The 16,584-nt window shown below is 41.3% G+C and overlaps 1 protein-coding gene and 1 pseudogene across 13 annotated transcripts in view; one reads left to right on the top strand and one right to left on the bottom strand.

Annotated features, from left to right (window-relative positions):
- Positions 1–16,584, top strand: part of NRCAM (neuronal cell adhesion molecule) — a 268,306-nt gene that overhangs the window by 148,385 nt on the left and 103,337 nt on the right. The gene's annotated exons all lie outside the window — the stretch shown is intronic.
- LOC102520522 lies at positions 9,957–10,616 on the bottom strand (annotated as a pseudogene).

Below are 16,584 nucleotides of genomic sequence, written 5' to 3'. Positions count from 1 at the left end.
CCAAGATGTCTCTCAGTAGGTGAACTGATAAATAAATTGTGGTGCATCCAGACAGTGGAGTATGATTCAGGGCTAAAAAGAAATGAGTTATCAAATCATGAAAAAATACAAAGAAACCTTAAATGCATATTACTAAGTGAAAGAAGGCAATCTGAGAGGGCTACATACTGTGATTCCAAGTATTCTGGCAAAGGCAGAACTACGGAGACAGTAAAATGATCTGTGGTTGCCAGGGGTTGGGACTGGGGGGAAGAGATGAATTGACAGTGCAACCGAGGATTTTTAGGGCAGTGAAAATGCTCTGTATATTATAGTAATGGTTACACATCATGATACTTTTGTCCAAACCTATAGAATAAACAACACCAAGAGTGAACCATAAAGTAAACTATGAACTTTGAGTGAGTACAGTGTGTCAATACAGGTACATCCAGGGTAACAAATGTTCCATTTTAGGAGGGACTGTTGATCATGGGGGAGGCTATGCACATGTGGGGTCAGGGAGTAGACAGGAAATCTCTGTACCTTCCCCTCAATTTTGTTTTAAACCTAAAACTGCTCCAAAAAAATAAGGTCTTTAAAAAGAATTTTTTAAACCAAAACACTGGTGATACTGTCATTAGTCCTTGTGACCCATATTTAACTGTCAAGAAAGACACACTTGAGAAAGAATAAACTCTTTGAAATCAACTTGTCTTTTTTTCTGTATTGTTAGGCAAGTCGTTAAGTTGTATTCATTTCTGGTTTTCTAATCATGTGTCAGGCTTAAGACTTCTAAGCATTTGCTTGCTATCTGGCTATTTTTAATTCAAAAATAAATTCTGTAATGAAACTAATTCTATTTTCCGTTGAAATAATGCTTTTTTAATTACTCAGAAGGGAGTCAAATTAAGTAGTATTTACCCAAATTAAATGTAGGAGATAATAAAATATTTCCATGGCATGTTTAATTCAAAACACTCATGTATGCAAATGAATTTGATGTTGGATTCGAGGTATATGGAGGAAGGGGCCATCCAGAAACACAGCTTTTTTCTTTTGATCTTGTGTATTTCACCTGCCAACAGCTAGGCGACTAGGTCCTGGATTTGCCAGCTTTCTCCGTGGAACCATTGGAAATGTGACTAATCCCAGGGGGTTTTGTTCATGCTCGCGTACAGATTGCTCTCTGAAAGTACCCAGATGCGAGCTCTGTGACTCCAGCCTTGTAATGCCGTTTATCCAGCAACAGCAGCCCTATTTGCAGTGGTTAACTCTCTTTTTTACATTTGTCATGGTCCAGCAGTGATGTCGAGCTTTGTGTCGTCGGGAGCTGGCTGATGACAATCAGCGGATTCTAAAGGCTTTTCAGAACCCTGAAAGAATAGATAACATGAGTGCACAATGCTGAAATGACGAAAGGAATAATGGATGCTCAAATGTAGCTGCAATTTAGCCTCCCCAAAACGATTACAGTTCATTTTCTTTGATTCGCTTTTTCAAGTTTTGACTTTAATTCTTTATTGCGTATTTTCTTTATTGTTTAACTTGTATGAGAGGACATTCAGAAAAACACCACCACGCGAAATCCATCAGAAATGTTGAGACAGTTGTAGTCACGAAGAATAGACACGTCAGCTTTGTTCTCTACTGTTGACCCGGCTCTGCCCTATCCTGCTAGTTGCTGACTCCACTTTTTAAGGTTATAGATGATTTCTTTTTAAATGTGTGAGGGAAATGGGTTTTAGCTTTTGTATCAGCTAGGAATGGTGTTCAGCTGACAGAAACATGAAAAAGAGGGAGTTGAATGAAGGAGTAATCATTTTACTCTGGGTAGAGGAGTCTGGTGATTTGCGGCTCAAATGACCTTTGAATGTTGACCTTTGAGACTTTGGGATGGAAGGGAGCCTCTAGAATGTGACAAGATTACTGGATAAGCCTACCTGTTATCTAGAACCTTCCAAGTTTACACTTACTAACACCATAGTTTTGCCTCTAAATGTGGAAATTCGTTTCTTCCTCTTCATGGGCTTTCTCTCAGGAGAAGAGGAACTCCCCCCACCCCCACCCAACGCCATTTAGTTCAGGGTTTTTTTCAACATTTTTTTATTGAGTTATAGTCATTTTACAATGTTGTGTCAAATTCCAGTGTAGAGCACCATTTTTCAGTTATACATGAACATGCATATATTCATTGTCACATTTTTTTTTCACTGTGAGCTACCACAAGATCTTGTATATATTTCCCTGTATTATACAGTATAATCTTGTTTATCTGTTCTGCATATGCCTGTCGGTATCTACAAATTTTGAACTTCCAGTCTGTCCCTTCCCACCCCTCTCCTCCTTGACAACCACAAGTTTGTATTCTATGTCTATGAGTCTGTTTCTGTTTTGTATTTATGTTTTGGTTTTTTTTTTGATTCCACATATGAGCAATCTCATATGGTATTTTTCTTTGTCTTTCTGGCTACTTCACTCAGAAAGACATTCTCCAGGAACACCCATGTTGCTGCAAATGGCGTTATGTTGTCGGTTTTTATGGCTAAATAGTATTCCATTGTAGAAATATACCACATCTTCTATTATCCATTCATCTGTTGATGGACATTTAGGATCTTTCCATGTCTTGGCTATTGTAAATAGTGCTGCTATGAACATTGGGGTGCAGGTGCCATTCTGAAGTAGGGTTCCTTCTGGATATATGTCCAGGAGCGGGATTCCTGGGTCATATGGTAAGTCTATTCTGAGTCTTTTGAGGCAGTTTATTTTTGTTTAGCTTACAGCTGTCAGACTTCAGTGTGTATCAGAATCATCAGGGGCTCGTTGCTGTGCAGATTCTAAACCCGCCTTCAGAGTTTCTGATTCAGTGGGGCTGGGGGGGTGGGTCCCAAGAATCTGCCTTTCTAACAAGTTCCCAGCTGATGCCGATACTGGTGGTCTGGAGACCATGCCTGGAGAACCACTGAGCTAGAAGAATTTTACTCCAGCCACTCAGAATACCTGCTGGTGAGGAATTCCCAGACAACGCTCTGAAGCCTCAACTTCTGGAACGTAGCTCCTCCTCCCGCTCCTCCCTAACTCTTGTTTCAGCCCTGCTGCTTTGTCTCAGTGAGTACAGTCCTGCTGACAGGAACCACCTCACTGCATCTCTGTCATACCTCCACCTGTCGAGGTTGAATTTGATTTCCAAAATGGTCCAGTGTCTTTCAGAACCAACGTGATAGCCGTGGGTAGGGCTGGTGAGTGTGGCTCTAAAGCACTGGTCTGTAACTACTGTTGCTGCATATCTTGCCCTCTGCCTATTTCCTATGGCCTGTGAGTTTAAATGGGTTTTTACCTGGTTAAATGGTTGGGGGAAAAAAATCAAAAGAACACTATATTTCATGACATGTGATAATTACATGAAATTCAAGTTGCAGAGTCGGTAATACATCCAGTTTTGTTGGAACCCACCCACCCCCATTGGTTTCGTATCGTCTGTAGCTGCTTCTACACAGTTACGCCAGAGTGGAGTTATTGCCACAGAGAGGGTGTGGCCACATAACCTTAAGTATTTATTATCTGACCCCTTTGCAGAAAAAGCTCGCTGACCCCTGTTCTAAAGGAACAGAACATGCATGGATTTCAGTTTGGTTCTGAAGCCATTTCTCAAAGGGGGGTTTTGTAGTAGTCTCTGCAGCGGTGGGATCAGAACGAGTATTGAGATTCCCCGGGTGACTGTGTGGAGAGCATTCAGGGGCTAGATGGTGGAGTTTCATGGCACTGCCTGCACACGCAGACAGAAATCCATCTCTCCCCTCTTCTCATCATACCACTAACTCCCGACAACATTCAGTGGGTGATAACTTTATACAAAGGAGTCTTGTTACCGACTCCTCGATCTTTTAGACAGTTTTATCTACGAAGCATTCAGGGTGCTGGTCTGGGGGAGACCAGTTCTGTAAGGTTTCACTGAAACAAACCCTCGGAACAGTTTGGACCCTCAGAACAGTTTCGAAAGATATCTAATAACAATGTAAATCCCTCCCCTGCTCCCAGTTAGTCTGTTATCCCTGGGAAGTCCGTTGTCTTCTCTGAACAAGCTGGGAATCTCTTGTATCTTTTCAGAAGGACTGACCAGATCAAATATCCACCTTGAAACCCACTGTAAAGCCTTTTTCAGAAACAGATTGAAAGTGATCACATATTCCCTGATAGTACCCCCGATGGAGCCAGTCCTGGCATTTGTAAGTAAATGCATATTGGTTTTCAATTAAATGCAAACAGCTATTCCTGGGAGGATTCGTGAGATAGCAGTGCTACTCTAAAGGAATGGAACGGGGTGAATAGGAAGGGGTGGGAGGTGGGTTGTGTTCTGCAGCCATGTGGAAGGCACAGTGTGACCTGGTATCCAACGACGGGGACTGAGGGAGGAGACGGAGGGATAGAGCCATTAGGTGGACTTAAAGCTCAGATGGTCGAGCCAGACAAGCCAGTGAATTTAGTAAGTTAATGAACACCATCTGTCAGTTGCATCGGCACACCTGACTCTTTCCAGCCTCGTCTCTTCCTCGCTTCTCTCAAGTGTCACCCCAGCCCATTGTTCACGTGGCTGCTTCAGCCATTCAGGGAGCAGATGAATGAGCCTTCTACCACACGACCCTGATTAGCCAGTCACTTACTCGGTTGAGTGCTAATGATGTGCCAGGCGCCTTGCTCAGTGCGCGAGACAAAGAGCAGAACAAGAAGTGTTTGCTGCCCTCCCCTGGGAGGCGCTGACAGGCTCCCGGCGGAGACAGACTAGGAAAGAGTGTAGTGAAGGATGGAGGACCCCTAATAGATGCATGTCTAATAGATGCCTGTGCACAAGAAAAACTCCTGCTGGGAACCGACCAGGACACTAACAGTTGCAGTTCAGTAAGTTGGGCTCAGAGCAGGGAGTTGAGAAAGGCTTCCAGGAGGAAGACTGGGACCTCAGGAATGAGAAGGGAGGAGTGTGAGCCAAGCAGAAGTGGTAGGAAGGTGTGGGACCTGGAACAACAGCTGGTGGGTTGGACGGCGAGAATCCCAGTGTGTGGAGGGGAGCACATCAGATGCGAGCTGGTGTCACATCATACAGGCTGTATGTGCTCAGTGGAGAGTGAACACTAACCTGGGAACCCTGGGGGATGAGCAGGGGACTCACGTGACCAGGATTCTGGAATGATGCTCTGGAAGCCCTGCAGAGAACAGACTGGAGGGTCCTGATGCTGGAGACAGGAAGCTTGCTTAGAGCGATTAGGGTACCCAGGTGGGTGGTACCACCTAGAGAAGGTGAGAAGTAGAGAGAGGTGGGAGAGAAAGTCTGCTGAACCCGATGACTTCTTAAGGCAGGGGAGGAGGAGAGAGAAGAGTGAATGGCATATAGTGTCCTGCTTGGAGTCCAAGCACGTGAAAGTCATTCAAGCCCTGCACCTTTGTAGAAATGAAAATGGGAGAGTAGAATTCTAGGACAAGATATTTTTAAGAAATGTGATAAAATTGGAATGAGAGGCATATATAGAATGAATGGAGGAAGAGAAGTCTAAAGGGGGCTGGAAAAGACATCCAAGAGCTGGAAAGTGAAGGACATTGTGGATCCTGAGGGAGGGCAGCACGGAAAAGAGGGTGGCAAGTGGACAGCAGTGCCACACGCTGCAGAAAGGTCACATGAGACCACAGGAGAGACTGTCATTCTACGTCCCAAGAACCTCAGACTGAGACATGCAGGATCCTCCCAGAAGTGGCTCCAACCTCCTTTTCCAAAAAGACAAATTTCCAGATTGCCTTTTTTTTTCTTTTCACTTCTGTCAGGTTGAGCTATTCTGTTTCCTGTGTGTATCCATCATTTTCCGTCTCCTGCTCCTTTTCCTTACTGGAAGGAATGCTGTGAAGTTCACATCAAATGCCGCCTTCCATTTTGGCTGAAGTGGCATTGATCTGTCCCTCCTCCCTGCAGTCACAGCACTGTATCTGTACATCTCTGTCTCTAGTCACCTTCTTCCTGATGTTATAGTGACTCATGTCATTGTTTTCTTTCTGCTCAGTTGCAAGGCACAAAAATCATGTTTGCAGAATACCCAGGGATTCAACTATTAGCTTATATTGAAGGCATGCAGTCGTCTTTGGCTGCTGATTTAAAGAATGCTAAAACCAAACCCCTACCACCAAAGTTTAGCTCTTATCAGAAATGTAATGATTTGTGATATTACATCAGTAAAGCTGACTTTTTTATATTATTCTCACATTGTTTGTTCATTTTTCATAAACAATTTTTAGTTCGATCACAAAAGGCTAGTATATACTTAAAGAGTAGGGAACAGACAAGCATTTGAAGATACTGATTCTCAAGCTTGGCTGCACGTATGCAATCACTTGGGGAGTTTTGGAAACACTGACCCTGGTGCCCAGGTCCCGCCCCCAGAGCATCTGCCGTGATTGGTTAGAAGTGTGGCCTGGGTATTGGGAAGCTGCAAATCAGCTCGGGGGGTAGTGGAATTTGGGAACCACTATTTTTCACATGGATTTGCATTTGAAGATCACATCTATTACTGGCGATGACTTATTGTTCCTACATTGAAATCTGTGTGTAGTTATCAAGCAGAAAGTTGTCTTTACCTGTTAATATATTCTCTCCCCGTCTTTCTCCTCCACTCTGTCCCCCAGCCCACGAGAGAACAACCCCCAAAGGTTGACCCACACAGCCCCTATCTCTGCCCGGAGGAAAATACCAGGCTCTTTCATAAATGTGCTGCTTTGCCCAGTTGCCAACAAACAATGAACCCTTGAATATATAAAAATTTCCGTGTGTAACTTGATAGAAAATACATTTGGTTTTATACTGAAATTTTGAGGTGCATTAATGTCACCGGTGGTATCAAGGCCCCGGAGTAGCTTTGTTCTTAATGAGTTTCAATGGAACAGAAATTCCTAAGAAAAACAGGTTGGTGAACGCTACTACCCAGGTGTTACATTGTTCAAGTTGTCATGTCTCCAGAAATAAATGTATGAGAAAGCTCTCTTTCTTTAAGGAGAAATGAAAGAGAACAAGAGAGAGGCACTTGGGTACCAATCCATTCATTCCCAGACATTAGTAAAAACTCCCAGCTTGTGTTCCATGGGAGAAATGACCTTCTTGTTAAAAATCTTAATTTTGGTCATTTCCTTAGAAACAGAGTCATAATATCTTTTGCTCGTTATACTACTAAGTTTGTGTATATATCCACTCTTCATAGGAAGCTAGGTGTACTTAAAGTACTAAGTAAGTCATCATGCGTCCCACAGCCCCTGGGCAGCCAGCTGGACCCCCTGGCACCCTTCCAAATCCTTGCCAAGATCCAGTTCCAATACTTCCCACTTGAGAATCCTTTTTTATTCATAATCCCAAGATAACTTGCCTTCCTCTGAACTCTTATGGCATGTTGTGCCGTTCCTGGCTCATTTACCCTTTTATTCCTTACATCACAGTTATTTGCGGCACAGCCGCTTGTCTGAACGCCCCTTCCATACTCAGAGCTCCTTGAGGACGCCCATCATTCTTTTGTTTTTTTGCCCACAATGTGCAGGACAAAAAGTGGTGAAAATACTAAAATAAAAAGCAAGGCATTTATAAAATGTGTAGTCATGTTATTGTCACATGTGATAGATACGTAAACAAGTGTTAGAATTGAAGACTGGAGGAAATTGTTTAAATGTTTGATTTTGTTGATTTCATCGAGTTAAGGGGGAAAAAGTAGATGCCAGTTTTTGTAGTTTTTCACATATTTTAAAATCAAACCTAGGCAGTCACTTAAAGCAATTTGTCAAATGTAATTTAAGTGGTTTCATGAAGTTATTATCATATTTATTGTGTTATGCCAAGGAGCAGGCAGCAAATTACTTACCTTTAGCAAGAAACCCATTTCTAAAGACTGTTGGGGTTTTAGAAGGACAGATTTTTCCTCATTTAATTTTTTTAACTATATTTAATTCTTCCATCTTAAGAGCTTTTAGCATAATAAGCCCACTGTTTCCCCTGTCTACCTTCCCTGTCCTCCTGAGGAGGATAATTGATTATTTTGTTGTCTTTTTGGACCTTGTGTTAGTGAGCATGCAGACCAGACTAAAACACAGCTTATTAAATATTTAAGAAATCACATTAAGGTGACGTTTGTGTCTTCTCTGTAACAGCCGCCGGCTGTGTCATCAGAGCCTTTATGTCATTACATAGAATGACATTGTCACTCCCATCAGTCTAGTTAAAAATGGACACGGGTCAGACCATTTCCAGGAGCACCAAAGGGACTAAATTTAGGAGTTCTGGATTCACCTCATTGTGATTCTTGAGAGAGTTCAATAAAAAAATACGAAGTTGGGCTACAGAGTTGTGTACATGAGTTATTGTTTGGGGGGGGAGCTTTTTCCAGCTCTTCTCATTCTGAGATTTCAGTAGTTCATTCTGTTGATTGATTGACTGAAGTGTAGTTGATTTACAGTGTTAGTTTCTGGTGTTCCGCCTACTGATTCAGTTATATATATTCTTTATCATATTCTTTTCATTATGGGTTGTTACAGGATATTGAATATAGTTCTTGGTGCTGTACAGTAGGACCTTGTTGTTCCAGTAGTTCTTTTTAAAAGGAAGTCGCAGCGCAGCTGAATAGGATGGGCTGACAGGATACGCTCAGGTGGGCACCCCTGGGCACCCCACTAACCAACCCTCCTCGGCACAAAGGAGAGGCTCTTACACCACGTCCTACATGTCTCATTCCTTCCTCGCTTGTGAAGCTCTGGCCTCCTCCCGCCTTTTGTAGGTCACCCTGCATTCTGGTGAAATTGGCCAGAACTGCTGGAGCTCCAAGCTCCGATAGGAAGAATCATGTTATTCTGGGCTCCCAAGGGAAAGAGAACGCTCAATCTTCAGAGGTGGAGAGGACGCCCACCCTTAGCCGAGAAGGTGCCATTGACGTCTTTTCATTCTGGTCTGAATTTTCTTATATTTACTGTTTGGTTGTTTGGCTATAAGAATTACCTGAAGACACCCAAGACTTGTTTCTGACAGTAAGTGCTGGCACTCTTGCTGCAGAAGCTGTCTGAGCGGGTCGCTGAGGTCAGCTGCCCGTGTTCCCTGCTGCATCGCTGCTGAGACACACCGCTTTGTATTTTTGTTCGTTTTCTTTAATTTTTTAATTTATTTTTTATTGAAGTGTAGTTGATTTACAATGTTGTGTTAGTTTCTGGTATATATATATATGATATATATATTCCTTTTCATATTCTTTTCCATTATAGGCTATTACAAGGTATTGAGTATAGTTCCCTATGCTGGACAGTAGGACCTTGCTGTTTATCTATTTTAGATATATTAGTGTGTATATGTTCATCCCAAACTCCCAGATTATCCCTCCTTCCCCTCTTCCCCGCACCGGTAACCATAAGTTTGTTTTCTATGTCTGTGAGTCTCTTTCTGCTTTGTAAATAAGTTCCTTTGAGATCACCCTACTTTAAAACACCCTCTGTCTGTTCTTATCCTGCTGCTAAATTACAAATAAAACTCATCTCCTTTGGCAAGCATAAAGATCATTGTGTATCAGTCTCCCTGTGGGGGAGGGCACAGATCTCCCCTACCCCCAAATTCCCAGGAAAAAAATTTTTTGTATGTTTACATATATATATATACACATACACACACACACAGATATATTTTACTTATAAGCCAGGATTCTATTTGATTTGTGAATGTAGAGAATTTTCATTTTTTCCCCGAAGATAAGGATATAAAAACAAAGAAAATAAAATGGATAAAAAACTAGGATTGATCATGGAAAATCCTGCCGTGATCACACTCACATAATCAGTGTCCAACTTTTGTAGCCATGCTACACTTATGCCAGGAAGCCCACCCAGATTAACACCAAATATTGAATCTCTTACCTTACATTCTGTTTGTTTTTTGGTTGTCAAATAACCCTTTATTAAATCATCTTTCTCTGTAGTTCTTAACTAGCTGGGCATTCCACCGCACCACTGTTGATGTCATCAGCGATGTCCTGAGGGTGGCGGCCACCAGCATTGCAGCCCACACAGACTGGGCAGGGATCTCTTTAATGGCTCTGGAGGGTTCTCTAGCTAAAAGATCGGTGCCGCCTCTGTCGGGCAGTGTTGACAGTTTCATCAAAAGTGATGTTTCCACTGTGCTTACTGTCTTCTGCTTCTTTCTGTCTCTTGGCGGTTCCTAGAGGGCTTTGATGATCCGAGCAGAGGCAGAAAGTGCCACCTCGATCTGGGCCTGTCTGTTCCGAATGGTCAGTTTCACTGTAATCCTCAGACCCTTCCAGTCACCAGTTGCCTTGGCAATGTCATCACCAACCGTTTTTAGAGACAGACTCAGGGAGTCGATCTTGGGAGCCAGGGCAAAGGTGGCACCGACGTCCCCACTGATGCACCTCAGGTACATGACTTTGATCTCATCGGGGACGAACTTAGACGGCATGGTGGTGGCGGCTGATGTCAGAGGAACCCGGATTCCAGACGACTGAAGAAAGTTGCACTTTGGCCTTCTCGGAGCCAAAACCCCAAAGCTTACCTTATGTTCTTTATTCAGATGGTTAATTCCCTGTCATCAGCATAATGGAAAGCACACGAGCATTATAAGCAGACAGCCCTCTTTCCTTACCTCAGCCTCTTACTCACTATATGACCTTGGCAAGATACTGCCACCCTCTGAGCCTCAGTTTTTTCATCTGTGAAATGGGAATGCAAGCTCATGATTCCTTTTCTGGAATCTTGGGGCCAGGTGAGTTTTAGAATTCAGGATTTTTAAAGGATTTTTCTTTCATAAAGATAGCACAGTGCATGAACCAGTGTTATGTAACAGCCCCAACGGGGTCTGGAGTAGCATCCTGTAATCAAACACGTTTGCAATTCTACAGTAAAAATGTGCAAGTCACACTTAGTGGGATAAAGTGTATACACATGTCACATTTGTCACCAAAACTTACTGCATTTTTTTTCAGAACTTTTGAGCACATGAACTGTGCCAACCCCTAGTTTGAGGATGTCAAACTTTCCTTAGTTTAGGAAGTAGCAGCTGCTCCACCTATGGTAGCTGTTGTTTTTATTTGAATTAATAGCAGATAACATAGAGCTCATCTCTTACACACATGGTGGTATGAATAAAGAAATTCCACTCCCCGTACCCCTGTGATCCCCATTGGATTTTATAAAAGGCCATTACTGCACTTTTAAAAATGGTCATGAACTTCACTCTTCAAGAAAATATTCACAAGAGGGCATAAATGTCTTCTCGAGTAATTTTAGATCCTCCTATTATGTTACTGTGCTCCGAAATGATTGCTAAGATCAGAATGATGGATTCAGAGCAGTAAGTCAGATTTCCATTACCTACAGTTAAAATTAATACCAAGAAATTTTTAGCTTTTTTTTTTTTGCCGTCATTATTACTTGAGGGGATAAAATCAATCACTCCCCTAGTTCAGCTAGTCTCTGAACATGCTAAAGTGATTTATGGTGATGTGAGCTAAATTTTGCTTGCTGGCTTATGCTTGATGTGACCTTAGTCCCATAGCTTTCAGCTCTCTGGTGTGCCAGGCTCCGTGTGACGTGGCTCATGAGAAGTTTTACCAATAATGAAGTACCAGAATTTGTAAATTATTTAATTAAAAAAGAAATAGGTGATTATTTCAGATTACCCTCTGATAATATTCCTCTCAACTACACTTTCTTAAATGGAAGCAAAAGGGAGGGCATCGTGCAGGAATGTGTCGTGAATGAATGTCATTCACCATGTCGGCTGGAGAATTTTCTTTTGAGAACCTCTTCTAGCCTATCTGCCTGTTAATCAGAGTATGGAGATTCTAATCTTTTTTAAGTATACATTTTATGTTACATTTTGAAAGAGTAATTAAAAAATTTTTTAAATTGGAGTATAGTTGATTCACAATGTTTCTGGTATACAACACAGTGATTCAGTTATATATATATATGTTTTCTTTTTCAGATTCTTTTCCATTATAGGTTATTATAAGATATTGAATATAGTTTCCTGTTCTCTACAGTAGGTCCTTGTCATTTATCTATTTTATGCAGAGTAGTTTGAATCTGTTAATCTCAAATTCCAAATTCATCCCCCTTCACCTGACTTTCCCCTTTGGAAACCATAAGTTTGTTTTCTATGTCTGTGAGTCCATTTCTATTTTTTAAATAGGTTCATTTGTATCATTTTTTTGGATTCCTCATATAAGTGATATCATCTGATATTTCTCTGAAAGAGTATAATCTTTAATAATTCTTACTGACAGCTGCTTCATTTTTTGTACTACAAAAAAGGCTTTAACATTCAGTTTATCCTTCTAACCATGTTTAGCTGCATAGTTCTGTGGCATGAGTACCTCACATCGCTGTACCACCAGCACCACCGTCCATCACCAGAACTCTTTCATCTTCCTGGACTGAAACTCTGTACCCCACTCAACTCCCCATTCTCCCCTCCCCTCAGCCCCTGGCAACCACCACTCTACTTTCTGTCTCTAAGAATGTGACTTCTCTGGGTACCTCACGCAAGTGGAATCACACAGCATTTGTCCTTTCGTGACTGGACTTTTTTCACTTAGCATGATGTCTTCAAGATGCATTCATACTGTAGCATCTGTCAGGATTTCCTTCCTTGTTAAGACTGAGTAATTTTCCATGGTATGTATATACACCCATTCTGTTTATCCATCCATCCGTGGAGCTTGAGTTGCTTTTACCTTTGGGCTGTTGTGAATAGTGCTGCTCTGAGCATGGGCGAAGACAACAGTCTGGGCTTGAATTAGTATAGTTATTACTTGTGTGTAGAGAGATGCTCATACCATCTTGAAAATAAGTCTGTTAGTATGCTAACTTGCTCTCATTGGTGAAGTATGGCTCAGTGGTAGAGCACATGCTTAGCATGCCCAAGGTCCTGGGTTCAAATCTTCAGTACCTCACTTAAAAAAAAAAAAAAACCTCAATAGCAGAAATTCAGTACGAATAGCATTTTTAAATTTAAGATTTAACTGTGAAACTCATATATTTAATGTGTTGCCTACCTGTGAATTATTAAGATGCCAGCCTCTATAGGAAGAGAACCTTGAATACAGGGTGGTTGGTCTTTTCTGGCTAAGGGACCATGTGAGAGCATCACCAAATTGTTTTCTTATGGCGGCCCCTGAAGTCCAGTTTTAACTTCAGAATCCAAGACGTACCAGAAAGGAAAGTGGTTGGTTTTTCTACTGAATTCTTTCTGAGGCTCAAACTATTGTTCTTCTTTTCCTGCTGCCTTTTCCCATATGACAGTCCCTCAAGTAACCAGCCAGAGAGTCTTCTTACAAAATGAGAGTAATGAAGATTTACAAAAAAATGAAAGCTGTAATTGGCCAAGCTCATGATATGTTATGAAAATAAAAGAAGCTCTGTCCACTAAAACATTTTGAACCCTAACAAACACAGAGTAAAGAACTAATGTCTTTTTGTTATAAAGTCAGATAACACAGTAAGCAATGATTGGTTGCTAAGGTAGGAAGCCTCGCTGAGATTTCCAGCTCATTCAAACCCTTTCATGTGGCTACAAAATTTAACTTATTCCTTCTTATTCCTACAAGTGCTATGGTGATGAAGCCTGGTCCTGTAGCTATAGGATGAAATAGCATCTGGGTCATATTTTCAATTTTACTAAAAATTCAAATTTGCTTTCAGCCCAGTATATTTTCTTTTCAGCCCAATTTCTTTTATCATATGGACATATTAGCCTTTGACTATTTACCCGACCCATTAATGGAGTGTATTACTGCTCATTGCAGTTTTGTCTAGCTTTGTATTCGTTATCCATGATTGTATGTAACCTGTAGAAGGCATGCTCGTTCTTTCTTATGACATCCAGGCAGCCTCCCCCATCTCACACTCCCACCCTCCCAGTCACAGCCCTCCTTCAGCCTGTCTGGGATGAAATAGTGACCCAAGACAGGCAGGCTCCTGCTCTCAGAGAGTTACCATCTTCTAAGGGCGGAGGGACATTAGCGAAATAACACACTCCATTTGTATGGTTACAAACTAGGATCAGAGCTATGAAGAAAAGAGAGATAATTAGAAAGGAGACTGTAGACCATAGTCATTACACACACAGACTCTAAAGCAAAGCCAAGCTGAGCTTATTGGAGGCTGAAGCACAAAGGAGAAAATCAGTGATACTGTTCTTGTCTTTAACTTTTGATATTTGTTCAAATGGGTATTTTGCATTCATTTGTTTTTCAAATACTGCAGTAAGATATTATTTATCTTGATTACTGAGTTTTCTGGTGCCCCCTTGAAATTTTGCACCTGAGGCCAGTGCCTTGCTCACCTCATGCTCATCCCATCCCTCCTCGGAAGCCAGACTCCCTGAATTCGATTCCTGATTTTGCCTCTTGCCGGCTGTGTGGCGTTGGGCAAGTTGCTTATGCTGTGAGCCTCAGTTTCCTCCTCTGTAAAATGGGGATAATAATGGTGCTCCACGAGGTTGTTAATGAGGATTAAAATAAGTTAATATTTATAAAGCAGAAGAGCAGTGTCTGGCACCAAGTGTTTTAAGAAATGTAATAAAGGAAGATGCCTCTAGACTGTTTCACAGGACTGAATGAGTCATTACGAGCCGAGTCCCCTATGTCTGCATTCCCCAGGCTGCCACCAGCAAGTTCCCCCAAATGTCTTTTTGCTAAATTTACACTTACAGTCAGGACCGTCTCACAGCTAACATGATTATATATTTTAAAAACGAAAGGCTTGCTCACTGCGTTTCCTCTTCCCCCTCTCATTTTTTTCACTCTGAAATAAGCAGGGGGATGGCGGGGGATTGTGGTCCCACGCCATCCTCAGTCAGGTTCCTCTCTTAGGCACTTTGAGAAACGTGGACCACTTCCTGGATTGGTGTTTTTCTCCCATGGAGGCAGCGCCTGCCATCTCTGCATGATTGTGGCGGTGGTTTATGTGCTGCTGAGACCAGCACAACTTTAGATTCTTACCCTCACTTACTAACACATTTCTTTTCTTTTCTTTTTTATTGATGTGTAGTTGATTTACAATGTTAGTTTCAGGTGTACAGCAAAGCAATTCAGTTATACATATACATAAATATATATATATATTTTCAGATTCTTTTCCTGTATGTGTTTTTACAAGGTATTGAATATAGTTCCTAGTGCTATACAGAAGGTCCTTGCTGTTTATCTATTTTATATGCAGTAGTGTGTATCTGTTAATCCCAAACTCCTAATTTATCCCTCCCCCAACCGCTTTTCCCTTTGGTAACTATAAGTTTGTTTTCTACATCCGTGAGTCTGTTTTTGGTTTATAAATACAATTTGTACCATTTTGTTTTAGATTCCATGTATAAGTCATAACACATGACATTTATTGAGTAGCTCTTTGCAGAGCACTGCACACAAATTAACAGGCCAGCTCCTTGTCAGGTTCCCCACTTGTGAAAGCCACAGCTATTCAATACCTTGTCTATGGGGAAACTCATCACTGTCTGCTAGCGTTTATTTTTATCACCATTTTATTTTTTAATTTTTAATTTTTTTAATGGAGGTACTGAGGATTGACCCCAGGACCTTGTGCATGCTAAGCACGCGCTCTACCACTGGGCTATGCCTACCCCCACCCCATTAGTGCCATTTTAAATTCCACTCCTGGTGATCCTACAAAGTCTAATGTGCTGCTTTTTTATTCATGTGAAAGCACTGTTTTGAAGGCAGTATCATCCCCCTCATCTTTCATGGCAAGGGTGTTGTCTTTATACTTCCACAGTACAAAGAATAAACAGAAAAAAAAGTTCCTAATTTAAAAAGCGGAGAGATGCAATGTAAATTAATTTTCCTTATTCAGGATATTAATGCGAAAGCAGCTAAACATAGTGTCTGCTTTTTAAAAATTCTGATGTGCATTAATGTATTCCATAAGACTAGGGGGCAGCTGTGTGAGATAAGCAGGAATTGAATTATCTGTACAGATTCCAGACTAAACAAGTAATATTTTTGCTGAAGTAGATTGAGTGTGTGAATATAATAACTACCCGAGGGAAAACACTGTTATTCTGTGGAAGAAGCACGCTTTATCTCAGAGTAAATACATGGGCCCTTTCCTACTTTACCCTCAAGTTTGAGTGAACAATTTGTAACTAGAGGGCCACCAGGTTGGAATTAGTATTCTCCTTTGATGAGCTCTTTTCGTGTTCTGTCTTAGATTATATGTAAACGTTAGTATCTTTCTGTCGCTTATTAAAAAACCAGAATAATCTAATCTTTAAATGCTGTGTTCTGATTCAAACAGTAAAGCATTAAGAAATGAAAATGGGTTGGAGGGGGTGTAGCTCAGTGGTAGAGTGTGTGCTTAGCATGCACGAAGTTCTGGGTTCAATCCCCAGTACCTCCATTATAAAATAAATAAACCTAATTACCTGCCACGCTCAAAAAAATTATTTTTATCGCTTAAAACCAAAAAAAGAAAAAAAAGAAACGAAAATGTTTCTCTTTAAGGATACATGTCTTGAGGTCACACTTATTAAAATGTGGTTAAATTTAGAGTATTTGTAATGAAACCCTAAGTAAC

This window comes from Camelus ferus, chromosome 7 (genome assembly GCF_009834535.1).
Source record: "Camelus ferus isolate YT-003-E chromosome 7, BCGSAC_Cfer_1.0, whole genome shotgun sequence".
NCBI classification, from domain to species: domain Eukaryota; kingdom Metazoa; phylum Chordata; class Mammalia; order Artiodactyla; family Camelidae; genus Camelus; species Camelus ferus.
Note: the sequence above shows the minus strand (reverse complement) of the source record. Positions and strands in the feature narration are given on the sequence as shown.